The sequence below is a fragment of the Budorcas taxicolor genome, chromosome 21, assembly GCF_023091745.1.
Source record: "Budorcas taxicolor isolate Tak-1 chromosome 21, Takin1.1, whole genome shotgun sequence".
Classification (NCBI taxonomy): domain Eukaryota; kingdom Metazoa; phylum Chordata; class Mammalia; order Artiodactyla; family Bovidae; genus Budorcas; species Budorcas taxicolor.
In genome coordinates, this window is record NC_068930.1 from 16,662,189 (window position 1) to 16,674,639 (window position 12,451).

Here is a 12,451-nt window from a genome sequence, read left to right on the forward strand (position 1 = left end):
GTCTGTGCTCCGCAACGAGAGAGGCCACCAAAATCACACGTGCTGAAGCCCAGGAACCTCAGGCCTGTCTGTGCTCTGCAACAAGAGAGGCCACCGAAACCACACTTGCTGAAGCCCAGGAACCTCAGGCCTGTCTGTGCTCCGCAACAAGAGAGGCCACCAAAACCACACGTGCTGAAGCCTGAGAACCTCGGGCCTGTCTGTACTCCACAACGAGAGGCCACCAAAATGGAAGTCCATGCACCACAATTAGAGAGTAGCCCCCCTCTCCCACAACTAGAGAAAGCGCCAGGCTGCCATGAAGACCCAGCACATTCAAAAATTAAAAAATTAAAATTATTTAAAAAAATTTAAAAACACCTAATGCAAATATGTGGTTTAAGCCTCAAAAAATGCAAAGCTATAAAGGAAGCTCTCTTTCCCATTGTTGCTCTCCATCTGCCCTTTTCCTGTCTTGCCCCAGAGATCTTTGTTAATGTGTGTACAAGTCAATACAAGGACTATTCCTTTCCCTTTTCTTTACACAAAAGAATATATAATATACACAAAGGAATAATGTATCACACACACTGCTCTGCACCTTTTTTCCTTCATGAATCTTGATGTGTCTCATGTCCATCTGTAGAGTGCTTCCTCAGTCTTTTTAAAGTGCAAAGTATTCCATTATACGAATGTGCCAAATGTATTCAGCAGCTTCTGTTGACGGGCGTTAAGATTGTTTCCAAGACTTTACCATCGCAAAGAAGGTTGTAGAGATGAGCCTTAACTTAATGCCATTCTGCATGTGTGAGTTATCTGGAGAATGATTTCTAGATGTCGCTTTGCCAGGTGTGTAGGTTTGTCATTTTAAAGTGCCATCCACAGATCTTGAGCTGATTTGCATCCCCTCAGCAAAGGATGTGAAGCCGTTTCTCACAGCCTCATGGAGTTTCTTGTCAAACTTTTGGGTTTGTGCCAAATTGGTCTGTGAGAAATGGTATCTCGGTAGGGTTACAATCTGCATTTTTCTTGTATGTATTTAATTTTAGTATTCAGAAGGGCTTCCCTCATAGCTCAGTGGGTAAATCATCTGCCTGCAATTGAACCCGGCATTCCTGAGTTGGGAAGATCCCCTGGAGAAGGAAATGGCAGCCCATTCCAGGATTCTTGCCTGGAGAATCCCATGGACAGAGGAGCCTGGCGGGCAACAGTCCATGGGGTCGCAAGAGCTGGACACGACTTAGCAACTAAACCATCACCACCACCATCTGTTCAGAGGCTTTGCCTATTTTTCTGTGGTATTGTTGGCCTTTTTCTTAGAGGGAACTCTTAACATATTAAGGAGATTAGCCCTTCGTGATATGAATTTCAAAGTTTTTTTTCTTGCAGTTTGTCATTTTTACGTTTGACTTTTGACAATGTAGTATAATGGATCAGAGCACAGGTTCTTGTGCCTCACTGTCTAGCTTCAGGTTCCGACTCTGCCCATAAACAGGCTGTGTGGCTTTGGACGCTTGATTCTCTGTGCTTCATCTCCTTCCTCTTTGAAATGGGGATCGTAGTACCGACTGTATATGCCTTTTTAATCTTTACGTATCTTGAAATTGTCATGTCTCAATCTGCAAAGTCTTCCATAATCTTTTTAGAGGGCAAAGTATTCCATTATATGGATATGCCAAATACTATTCAACCAGTTTCTGTGAAGATTAAATGCTTAATATATTAAAGTATTCTTAACAATGCTTTCTACATAACATAGTAAATTCTATGTTTGATAACTATTATTTAAATTCATCACTTCAAGGCAAATAGTTGGGGAAACAATGGAAACAGTGACAGACTTTATTTTGGGGGGCTCCAAAATCACTGCAGATGGTACTGGAGCCATGAAATGAAAAGACACTTGATCCTTGGAAGAAAAGCTATGACCAACCTAGACAGCATATTAAAAAGCAGAGATATTGCTTTGCCAACAAAGGCCCACCTAGTCGAAGCTATGGTTTTTCCAGTAGTCATGTATGGATGTGAGTGTTGGACTGTGAAGAAAGCTCAACACTGAAGAATTGATGCTTTTGAACTGTGGTGTTGGAGAAGACTCTTGAGAGTCCCTTGGGCTGTAAGGAGATCAAACCAGTTCATCCTAAAGGAATTCAGTCCTGAATATTCATTGGAAGGACTGATGCTGAAGCTGAATCTCCAGTGCAACGGCCACCTGATGCGAAGAACTGACTCCTTGGAAAAGACCCTGATGCTGGGAAAGATTGAAGGGGGAAGGAGAAGGGGATGACAGAAGGTGAGATGAGATGAGATGGTTGGATGGCATCACCGACTTGATGGACATGAGTTTGAGCAAGCTCCAGGAGTTGGTGATGGACAGGGAGGCCTGGCATGCTGCAGTCCATGGGGTCGCAAAGAGTCGGACATGACTGAGTAAATTATTTAAATTATTATTTAATGGTTCCTGGATTTTGTGTCATAGTTAGAAAGGCCTTAAGAAAGCTTCCCTATGCCCTACTTTGCACTTCCTGTTGTTGTTCTTTTTTTTTTGGGGCTGTGCTGGGTCTTAGCTGTGGTGTGGACTTTTTCTAGTTATGGTGCATGGGCTTAGTTGCCTGTGTGCAATCTTGGCTCCCCAACCAGGGATTGAACCCATGTCCCTGGCATCGGAAGGAGGATTCTTAACCACTGGACCACCAGGGAAGTTCCCCTTCTGATGTTCTTTTCATATACCTTTATCAGGGAAGCAGCATAGCCGCCAGGTTATGAGTGCTAGTTTTCTGAGTCAGACAAACCTGTTTCAGTGGCAGCTGTAGCGCTGACTAGCTAAGTGATCTTGAGCAAGTCATGCTGCCTCCCTAAATGGGGATTAGTCACAAGGCGACAGTGGGAATTGGTGCTGTGGCTGGCACTTGGTGAGTGTGCACACCGAATAAGTGGAGGGCACTACTTTTAATACCGTGGTACCAACTGTACTTCAGCCCAGTTAGTTTCACTTCTCTGCCTTTCCAGTTCCCTGACGACAGGGATTGCATTTCAATTTGTAGCCTCAGAAGGGTACCACAGAAGGGGCTCAACAAATCCTAGTTGGTGAATGGACAGAGAAACCAGCTCAAAGCACTGCAGAGATTGCTTAGTTTAGATCATTCCTGGCAGTTTGCAGAGAAGAAAACTGAGGCAAAGTGATTGTCCAAGGTCAGAGTTGAAATGGAACGTGGAGCTTTGGACTTCGGTCCAAAAGGCAGCCGTTGGCCTGCCACCTTCCATACCATGTTGGCCCCAGGCTAGGAAGAGCAGGGCTCAGTGTCCTTCATCGCGATTGTCTCTGCCCATCAGAATATGTCAGGGCCCTCCCCTCCAGCTTCTGAAACATCGTTTATCATTCTTGTTCATAGTAGACTCATTAAAATAGAAACACACACACACAGAATGTGTGGACTTGAATTGAATTTCCCTGGGTCTTGTTTCCTCCATCTCTAAAATAGGAGCGTTTGTTCATTTGTTCACTTGTTCATTGAGCAAATATTGATAGAGCCTCCGCAGACTCTTCCTGGAGCTATGGTAGACACTGCTTCTACAGAGATGGACAGAGTCAGAGCTGTGTACACAGCGAGCTCAGAGACGTGCCGAGCAGCTGCCTGGATGTCGCAAGAACAATGCCTGGCTCTTCTTTAGATTGCTCAGGCCTCTATAGGACCATGGGCGTGGGGCTTTGGAGAACACAGCCAAGTCATGGTTTGTTTGGCATGGGGCAGAGTTAAAGAAACTTCAAAGAGGGTGTGACATTTGAGCTGTCTTTTGAAGGACACCTAGGTGTACCGAGTTTATTAACCTTGGAGTTGTTTACAGATTTTTCTTGGCTGATGACGCCCTTTATATGACAGGCTCTGCTGGGAGCAGGTACAGAGGTTGGGCAGGAACTCTGGTCTTTGTTCTTCTCTCATGTGTTAATGCTTCCTCTAGCCAAGTTCCTATAACCCCCGCTTCAACTCTGCCCCACTGTGCAGCTGCCAGAATTGACCAATAAAAATACAAGACTCCAGGCATATTGAAATTTCAGATAAAGAATCTTGGCAGGGGACATCCTTACACTAAAAATGTATTTGTCATTTATCCAAAAATGCCACTTTAACTGGGGGACTTGTATTTTATCCAGCAAACCTACCCTAGTAGTGCATGCAACAAAAAATTGCTGGAGTCCCTTTTTTTCCCTAGCAAATTGCTTTCTTGCATAGAGAAAATTCAGGATGGTTCTAGCCCTGATGTTTTCCTCAGCACCCAAAGTTTGTCAGTGGAAAGCAAAAAACCCCATAAACTGGTTTAATGGCAGAAGGTGGCATGGATACACATACTTCCTAGCTCTTTCTGCTGAGAGGGCCTGCAAGAGTGGCACCCCAGTAACAAAGCACTCTCAAAGCCTGCATCTTAGTTTCTCAATCCCATTCCCTAATAAAAGGGACTAGGGTCCCTTGGAAATACCATTGATTCTAGGATTGTGGTAGGGGAATTATAAGATGATCCTGGAGCATTTTGTAATGACAGAAAGTAAAAAAGTGGCCAAAAAGAACAGAAGGAAACCAAAATCAAAAAGTGGATGGAGATCCGTCCACAGGACTTCAGTTTTCTCCCTCTGTTGGCTGGCTGGAGGTGAGCACTGAAGGACAGTTTTTCTACTTTATAGCAAGCTCTGAGGGTAATCTCAGAGTCCTCTACTTTGGGACTGTAAGTAAAACTGGGGGGCAGCCGACCAAGCAACTCGATATCCTATAATACAGAGTGTTCAGGTGGGGGGACATGGGTAAGTCTATGGCTAATTCATGTTGACGTTTGATAGACACCAACACTATGCTGTAAGGCAATTATCCTTCAACTAAAAATAAATAAATAAAAAGCCTATAATAGAGGCTTTCCCTGAGAAGAGGAGAAGAAAGACCAGTATTTTATATGAGCTGTTAACTCTTTCTCCCCTAAAATGTATTAATACTTAGGCAAATATATCCCAAATTTTCAAAACAGCCATGGCCCTGTGATAGAACCTTCTAGAAAATGCAATATATTTCAAGGAGGTCATTTGAATACAACAAAAAACTGCTCAAAGATACATATATATTTCACTGTTATTAATAATGTGAAAAAATAGGGACTGATTTAAAGTAAATAATGGATTTTGCATAGCCATAAAACTAATGTTCATCAAAATGCAAAGGTCATATGGAGATATGTTTATATTATGAAATGAGGTGGAACTAAACTGGTTTCACTATTGCATAGTCTGAGCAACCTAGAAAATTTGGAGAGAGTATATATTCACCAACATGCTAACTATAGTTATTATAATAATACCACGGGGTAAAAAGAATTTTCATTCATTTTGAAATAAATTTTTTTTTTCCTAGATAATCGCAGAAAAGCATAAGGAAGAAAAAGCACATGGGTGAAAAAGCACATTTTCTTCTTAGTTTTGGGTTTTCCAAAAAAAAGGCATTTGATAATTTAGAGTCAAGAAGTACTGGAAAGGACTTCTCTGGTGGTTAGAGCAGGAGGTCCCCCTGCCAGTGCAGAGGCCGTGGTTTCAGTCCCATCCAGGAAGATCTCACAGGCTGCAGAGCAACTGAGCCTGTGGCCACAACTGCTGAGTCCTCCCAGAAATGGGACCCAGCGCAGCCAAAACAAGAAGTATGGAAAACAAAAGTGTGAAAAAGAGTGTCCCCCTTCCAACTTCTCCCTCCTCTCCTTAGGAACACCGTCGAAGCCTTTAATTCTTCCCACCCCTCCTCACAATATTAGGTCACCATTTCTTGGTTTATTGATTTTAAACATTATCTGTTAGCTTCCTGATATGGTAGGTGAAAATTTAGGTCTCTTATACCCATATAGTGGATAAATAGTGGCCTCCTAAAACTCATGTCCACTGGAAACTTAGAATGGTGTTCACTTTACTTGGATAGTGAAAGAAAGTGAAGTCACTCAGTCGTGTCCGACTCTTTGCAACCCCATGGACTGCAGCCTACGAGGCTCCTCCGTCCATGGGATTCTCCAGGGAAGAATACTGGAGTGGGGTGCCATTTCCTTCTCCAGGGGATCTTCCCGACCCAGGGATCGAACCCAGGTCTCCCACATTGCAGGCAGACGCTTTAACCTCTGAGCCACCATACTAAGAGTTTTTTCAAATGTAATTGAGTTTAAGGATTTGGAGATTAGATTATCATGGATTTAAGGTGGGGCATAAATCCAGGGATTGGTGTTGTAAGAAGAGGAGAAAATATACACAGAGACACACGCAGAAAAGGCCAGGCTTTTGTGGAGCAGAGACGAGCTAACACAGCCCCACCCAAGGACTGTCAAGAGTTTCTGGGATCCACCAAAAACTGCAAGAGAAGCATGGAACAAATTCTCTTAGAACTCTGCCAACACCTTGACTTCAGACTTTGGGCCTCCAGAACTGTGAGAGAATACATTCAAGTCCCCCAGTTCATGGCAGTTTGTTAGCGGCAGCCCTAGGACGCTGATCCAACGGCATCTCTGTCCATTAACCCCATAGTGTGGACACTATGACTTCTAGCTGTTTTGTCTTTTCAAACTTCCCAGTGATGAGCACACATGACACTTATGAAGAGAGAAATTAAACTTTGCTAGGAAAGAGGGTGAGGATGTGCAAATGCGAAGCCAGAGGGAGAGCAGGACCACTCAGCGTCCGACTGTGTGCTCAGGCCTGAGATGCGCGTGGGTGCGCGCTCAGGATGAGAGACAGGAGCCAGCTGTGTCAACAAGATGGCTGTGCATTCCAGAAAGGTCTTACCCAGGAAGAAAGCACTGTAAGCCGTTCAGTATTTCACTGTTTGCTTTGGAAGTCCCTAAAAACCACTTTATTCAAATAAGGGCTTGTGCATTTGGGCACATAGCCCCATTCTCAGAACAACTGGCGGCTCACCTGGGCAAAACCACCACTAGCCAAACAGCTGTTTACTAACAGACACTTGCTCTAGGGCCCTTGCCTTCCTATGGCCACCAGTCCTAAACTATAACTTCATGAACTCTGCTCAGTCTTTATTTTAAAAAATTATTTATTTATTTACTTATTTGGCTGCACCAGCTCTTAGTTGCAGGACAGACCCGGGACCTTTGATCTTTGTTACAGCATGTGGAATTTTTCTTTTTTCTTAGTTGCAGCATGTGGGATCTTCATTTGCAGCATGTGGGATCTAGCTCCCTGACCGGGGTCGAACCCAGGCCCCCTGTGTTGGGAGTGCAGAGTCTTAGCGACTGGACCATCAGGAAAGTCCCTCTGCTCAGTCTTGAACCAATTGAGCTCAGACACCAAAACCATGTTCGTATCTGCCCTGGTCTCCCCGTTCTGAGAACCTCCTGGGGTTGGTCAGGCTGGAGAGGCTGTCTGTGACTGTGGTCAGGAAGAGGTCACGGCTGTGTGATGCCAAACTGTTCTGGTGGTCCTTCTGGGAGGTCGGCAGTCACCAGCATGTATGTGTTTGAGTTTGTATATTGTGTGCTTGTTTGTGTGAGAGTTGTCTGTGAGAGGAAATAGGTGTGAGTGTGTGTTAGGCCATTTTTGTTACTATTTAGTCACTAAGTCGTGTCTGACTTTTTGCAACCCCATGGACTGCAGCATGCCAGGCTCCTCTGTCCATGGGATTTTCAAGGCAAGAATACCCCGGGTGGCTCAGTGGTAAAGATTCCACCTGCCAAGCAGGAGACTGAGCTTCGATCCCTGTGTCGTGAAGATCCCTTGAAGAAGGAAATGGCAACCCACTCTAGTATTCTTGCCTGAAGAATCCCATGGACAGAGGCGGGCTACAGTCTGGGGGGTTGTAGAGTTGGACCTGACCGAGCTACTGAACAACAGCAACTACAAATGCTGGAGCAGGTTGCCATTTCCTTCTCCAGGGGATCTTCTCCACCCAGGGATCGAACCCACCTCCCCTGCATTGGCAGGTAGATTCTTTACTGCTGAGCCACCAGGGAAGCCCGCTTGTTAATCTGTAGAGCACAGCAATTTATGAAAGGTTTTTCTCTCCCAAAGTCAGTGGGGTCCTAGAGGAATTTTAGAGAGAGAGAGGATGACATGTTTAAGTCAGTGTTTCAGAAAGGCCTGTGATCTCAGGTTGGAGAGAACTCCCAGGGCCACGGAAAAAGCTTTAGAAGATGGTCACACAGTTCAAGCACTGATGTGGACACCACTGCCAAGCAACGGTGAGATGGCTTGAGAAGATGGACGCGCATTCTTTGCTGCTCTCCCGTCAACAGGTAGAGCCTCTTTCCCTGCTCTTTGAATTTGTGCTGGCTTGGGGACTCATTTCGGCCGACTGACGGCAATGAAAGTGGTCCTGTGTCGCTTCGGAGACGAGGCCTTCAGAGACTGGCTCCTGCCCTCATTGTGGAACGCTTTCTTTTGAAGCCTCATTCAGAATGCCGCCTTTTGAATCAAACTGTATAAAGTCCGAATACCTTGAGACCAGCATGCTGTGAGGAAGCCCAAGCTAGCCGTGTGAAAAGAGAGGGGCCACGTGAAAAAACGCGGAGGAGTGAGGCCTTGAAAACTCCCCTCCAGTTCAGATCCAGCTGAATTCAGCTGAGTGGATGACCCTGGGAGATGCTGTGCGGAGCAGAAAGGCCACCAGCGGAGCCCTCTCTGAGTTCCCAACTCACAGAATCTAGAGCAGGCAGAGCGCTTGTTTTATGCCAGTGAAGTCATGGGGTAGTTATTTATTTGGCTGCATGGGGTCTTCATGGTGGTGTTTGGGCTTCTCATTGCAGTGGCTTCATTTGTGGCACAGGCTCTAAGTGTGTGGACCTCAGTAGTTGTGGTATTGCGGGCTTAGTTGCTCCTTGGCATGTGGGATCTTCCTGGACCAGGGATTGAACCTATGTCCCTTCTATTGGCAGCTGGATTCTTAACCACTGGACCACCAGGGAAGTCCAATACAGTAGTTTTTTTTTTTTTTTTCCGATGTTCAAGCTGGTTTTATTTTATTTTTTTTAATTTTTATTTTTACTTTATTTTACTTTACAATACTATATTGGTTTTGCCATACATTGACATGAATCCACCATGGGTGTACATGCATTCCCAAACATGAACCCCCCTCCCACCTCCCTCCCCATAACATCTCTCTGGGTCATCACCGTGCACCAGCCCCAAGCATGCTGTATCCTGCGTCGGACATAGACTGGCGATTCGATTCTTACATGATAGTATACATGTTACAATGCCATTCTCCCAAATCATCCCACCCTCTCCCTCTCCCTCTGAGTCCAAAAGTCCGTTATACACATCTGTGTCTTTTTTGCTGTCTTGCATACAGGGTCGTCATTGCCATCTTTCTAAATTCCATATATATGTGTTAGTATACTGTAATACAGTAGTTTTTTATGCAACACTTGGCAACCCAGACAAACAGATAACATTTCTTGATTGTTCCGTGCAGTGTAGTGTCAGCCAATAGTGTTAAGATGTCCAATATCCATGATTTGCTGTGCAGATTCAATATGATCCCAGCCACTTAGATTTTAATCTTCATGATTAGCATTAGTTATTTTCTTGAAAGTTGTTGTTCAGTTGCTGCTAAGTCATGTCTGACTCTTTGCGGCCCCATGAACGGCAGTACTCCAGGCTTCCTTGTCCATCACCAACTCCCGGAGCTTGCACAAACTCCTGTCCATTGACTTGGTGATGCCATCCAACCATCTCATCCTCTGTAGCCCCTTCTCCTCCTGCCTTTAATCTTTCCCAGCATCAGGCTCTTTTCCAATGAGTCGGCTCTTCGCATCAGGCTCTTCACATACTTCTTGAAAGGAATATCTATTATATTCCTAACTTTTCTTTTTACTCATAAGTAATAACTGAATCAAAAATTTCTATGTCAAATACGATGCGAGCCAAAAAGAATCTAAATTTGTATCCTGAATTAGCCACAGACGCTATCTTTCAATAACTCTTTTGGAGGAAAGAAGGTATAGAACTAAGCCTCCCCTCTTTAATTCTTGAGGGGCCAGAGGGGGACGCTGAAGATGAGGGGAAGGATGTGAGGGAGAGGAAGGGTGGAACTAAAGGAATTTTGGATGCAGGCAGAGGGGAATCAGAGAAGGCAATTGAGAGGGAGCATCAGAGAAGAGATGACGTGGAGAAGCCTGAGGCTCCTGCTCTTGGTCTGGGCTTCCTTTGCAGGCTCTGAGTCTCAGAGAAGGATGCTGACTTTGGATCTGAACTGACTCCTGGCCTGAAGTGTGTTTCTCACTTCCTTCCTTCAGAATCCTCATCCAATGGCCATCCAGCCACCGACCCCCAGAGAGTTTCCATGGAAAACCTGGGTTTGGATGAAGACTTAACTACTATTATTTTTTGGAGGTGAGAGGTTGGTAGCAGGGAAAGAGAGGCTACTTCTAATCTACTGAATTGATTAGTTGAAAAATATTTTCTTCCTAGGATTTCAGGAGCCTGGGATAATCCACCCCTTAATGAGGAGTTCCACCCGCTATGAATTGATATGCAAATCTATGCAAATAACATGCAACTCCTCCTGGGCTTCTGGAGACAGGTCTTTGTTTTCAACAGGATTACTTTACTGGGCCAATTCAATGGGGGTAGAAAAAGCCCTTTGCAAATGGGATTTTCATATTAATAAGAGCTGCCATGGACTGAATATCTGACACTTGATGTATCTATCTATTTAAAAGCCTCCCGCACAGAACTGGGCAACCTCCAGGCAGCACTTCGGAGTGGGAGCCCACCTCTGCCTACCAAGCCAAAGAATGTGAGAGCCATGATCTTCCAGAATGCTCTGCCTCCGCCATTGGTCTGAGGCATTTCACCCAAAGAGCCAAGTTCAAAAGCTGAAATGTCAGCACCAGTTTCTTAATTTCAACTCTAGAAAACTTATAGAGTAAGTGTATGATAAGAGAGTTTAAAAACAGCACTTTCTTTTTCCGATGATAAAATAATAACTATTGACAGGCAGATAAAAATGGAGGTTAGGTACACATTCTGAGGTTGGGGACCTGGGTTTGAGCTAAGGTCCACCACTTCCTAACAGTGAGAAAGGGGCCAAGTGACCTTTTGTTTTTTAAAACAGTAATCCTTTTTTTCTTAAACATATATATAACTTATTTTGGCTGCGCTGGGTCTTCATTGCTGCAGGTGGGCCTTTTCTGTAGTTGCAGAGAGCCGGCTACTCTCTCTAGTTGTGGTGTGCCGGCTTCTCATCGCAGTGGCTTCTCTTTGTGTTTTTTTTAAAATTTCTATTGATTTATTATTTATTTATATATTTGGCTGCGCTGGGTCTTTGTCGCTGTATGTGGGCTTCCTCTGGTTGCAGCTCGTGGGGTCTGCTTTCTAGTTGGGGAGCTCGGGTTTCTCACTGCGGCGCCTTTTCTTGTGGAGCCGGGACTCGAGGGCGCAGGCAGGCTCAGTAGTTGCGGTGCACGGGCTCAGGTGCTCTGCGGGAGCGGGGATCAGATCCACGCCCCCTGCGTTGGCAGGCAGACTCTTAACCAGCCGACCACCGGGGAGTCCCTGGCCTCTCTTGCTGCGGAGCTCGGGAGTCTAGGGGCGGGCTTCAGTACTTGTGGCACTTGGGCTCGGTAGTTGCAGGTCGCGGGGCCAAGTGACTTTTAACCTCTCTCTGTGTCTCACTTTCTGTCTCTAGTCTGGAGATAACTCGCAGGGTTGATGTAAGGATCAACTGAGTTGATTGATGTAAAGCCCTTGAGGCCTTTGATATTCACATTGTACCATCTACAGCCAATGAGGACTCTTTATGTTGGCTTTTGTGTCACTTTGAAATGACCCCATTTTTCTTGGAGAGAGAGGCTCCCTGCTTTCTGCACAGCTGTCCCTGACATGTCCTTCTGCAGACCTAGAACCAGGAACGTCTGCATGATCTCTGGTTACCTTTGTGGGGAATGGCTATTAGATGCCACAGTCTGAGAGGTACCATATTCTATACTACTGTTCAGGCTCTTTCATTGTTCCTAACCCTTTTCAGTGGCAAAGTAAAAATGAATAATGTGTTAATACTGACACTTATGGTACAAACAGATTATCCTGAGGCTTTTACGTGACTTCTTAGGTTTTACCCTTGTGCCTGTTTCCCATGGAGTGAAAATGTTGATTTCTAATCTCATTAATATAATTATAAAATCCACAAACCTATAGCGAGATTGATAAAAAAAAAAAAGGAGAAAGAGCTCAAATTACTAGAATCAGGAATGAAAGAAGACATGTTACGAGTGATCTTACAGAAATAAAAAGTGAATCTGAAAGGAGGTACTATGAACAATTATATTCCTATAAATTAGATAAACTAGATGAATTGGGTGAGAGGGCAAAGGTAACCCACTCCAGTACTCTTCCCTGGAAAATCCCATGGACGGAGGAGCCTGGTAGGCTGTAGTCCATGGGGTAGTGAAGAGTCAGACACGACTGAGTGACTTCACTTTCACTTTTCACTTTCATGCATTG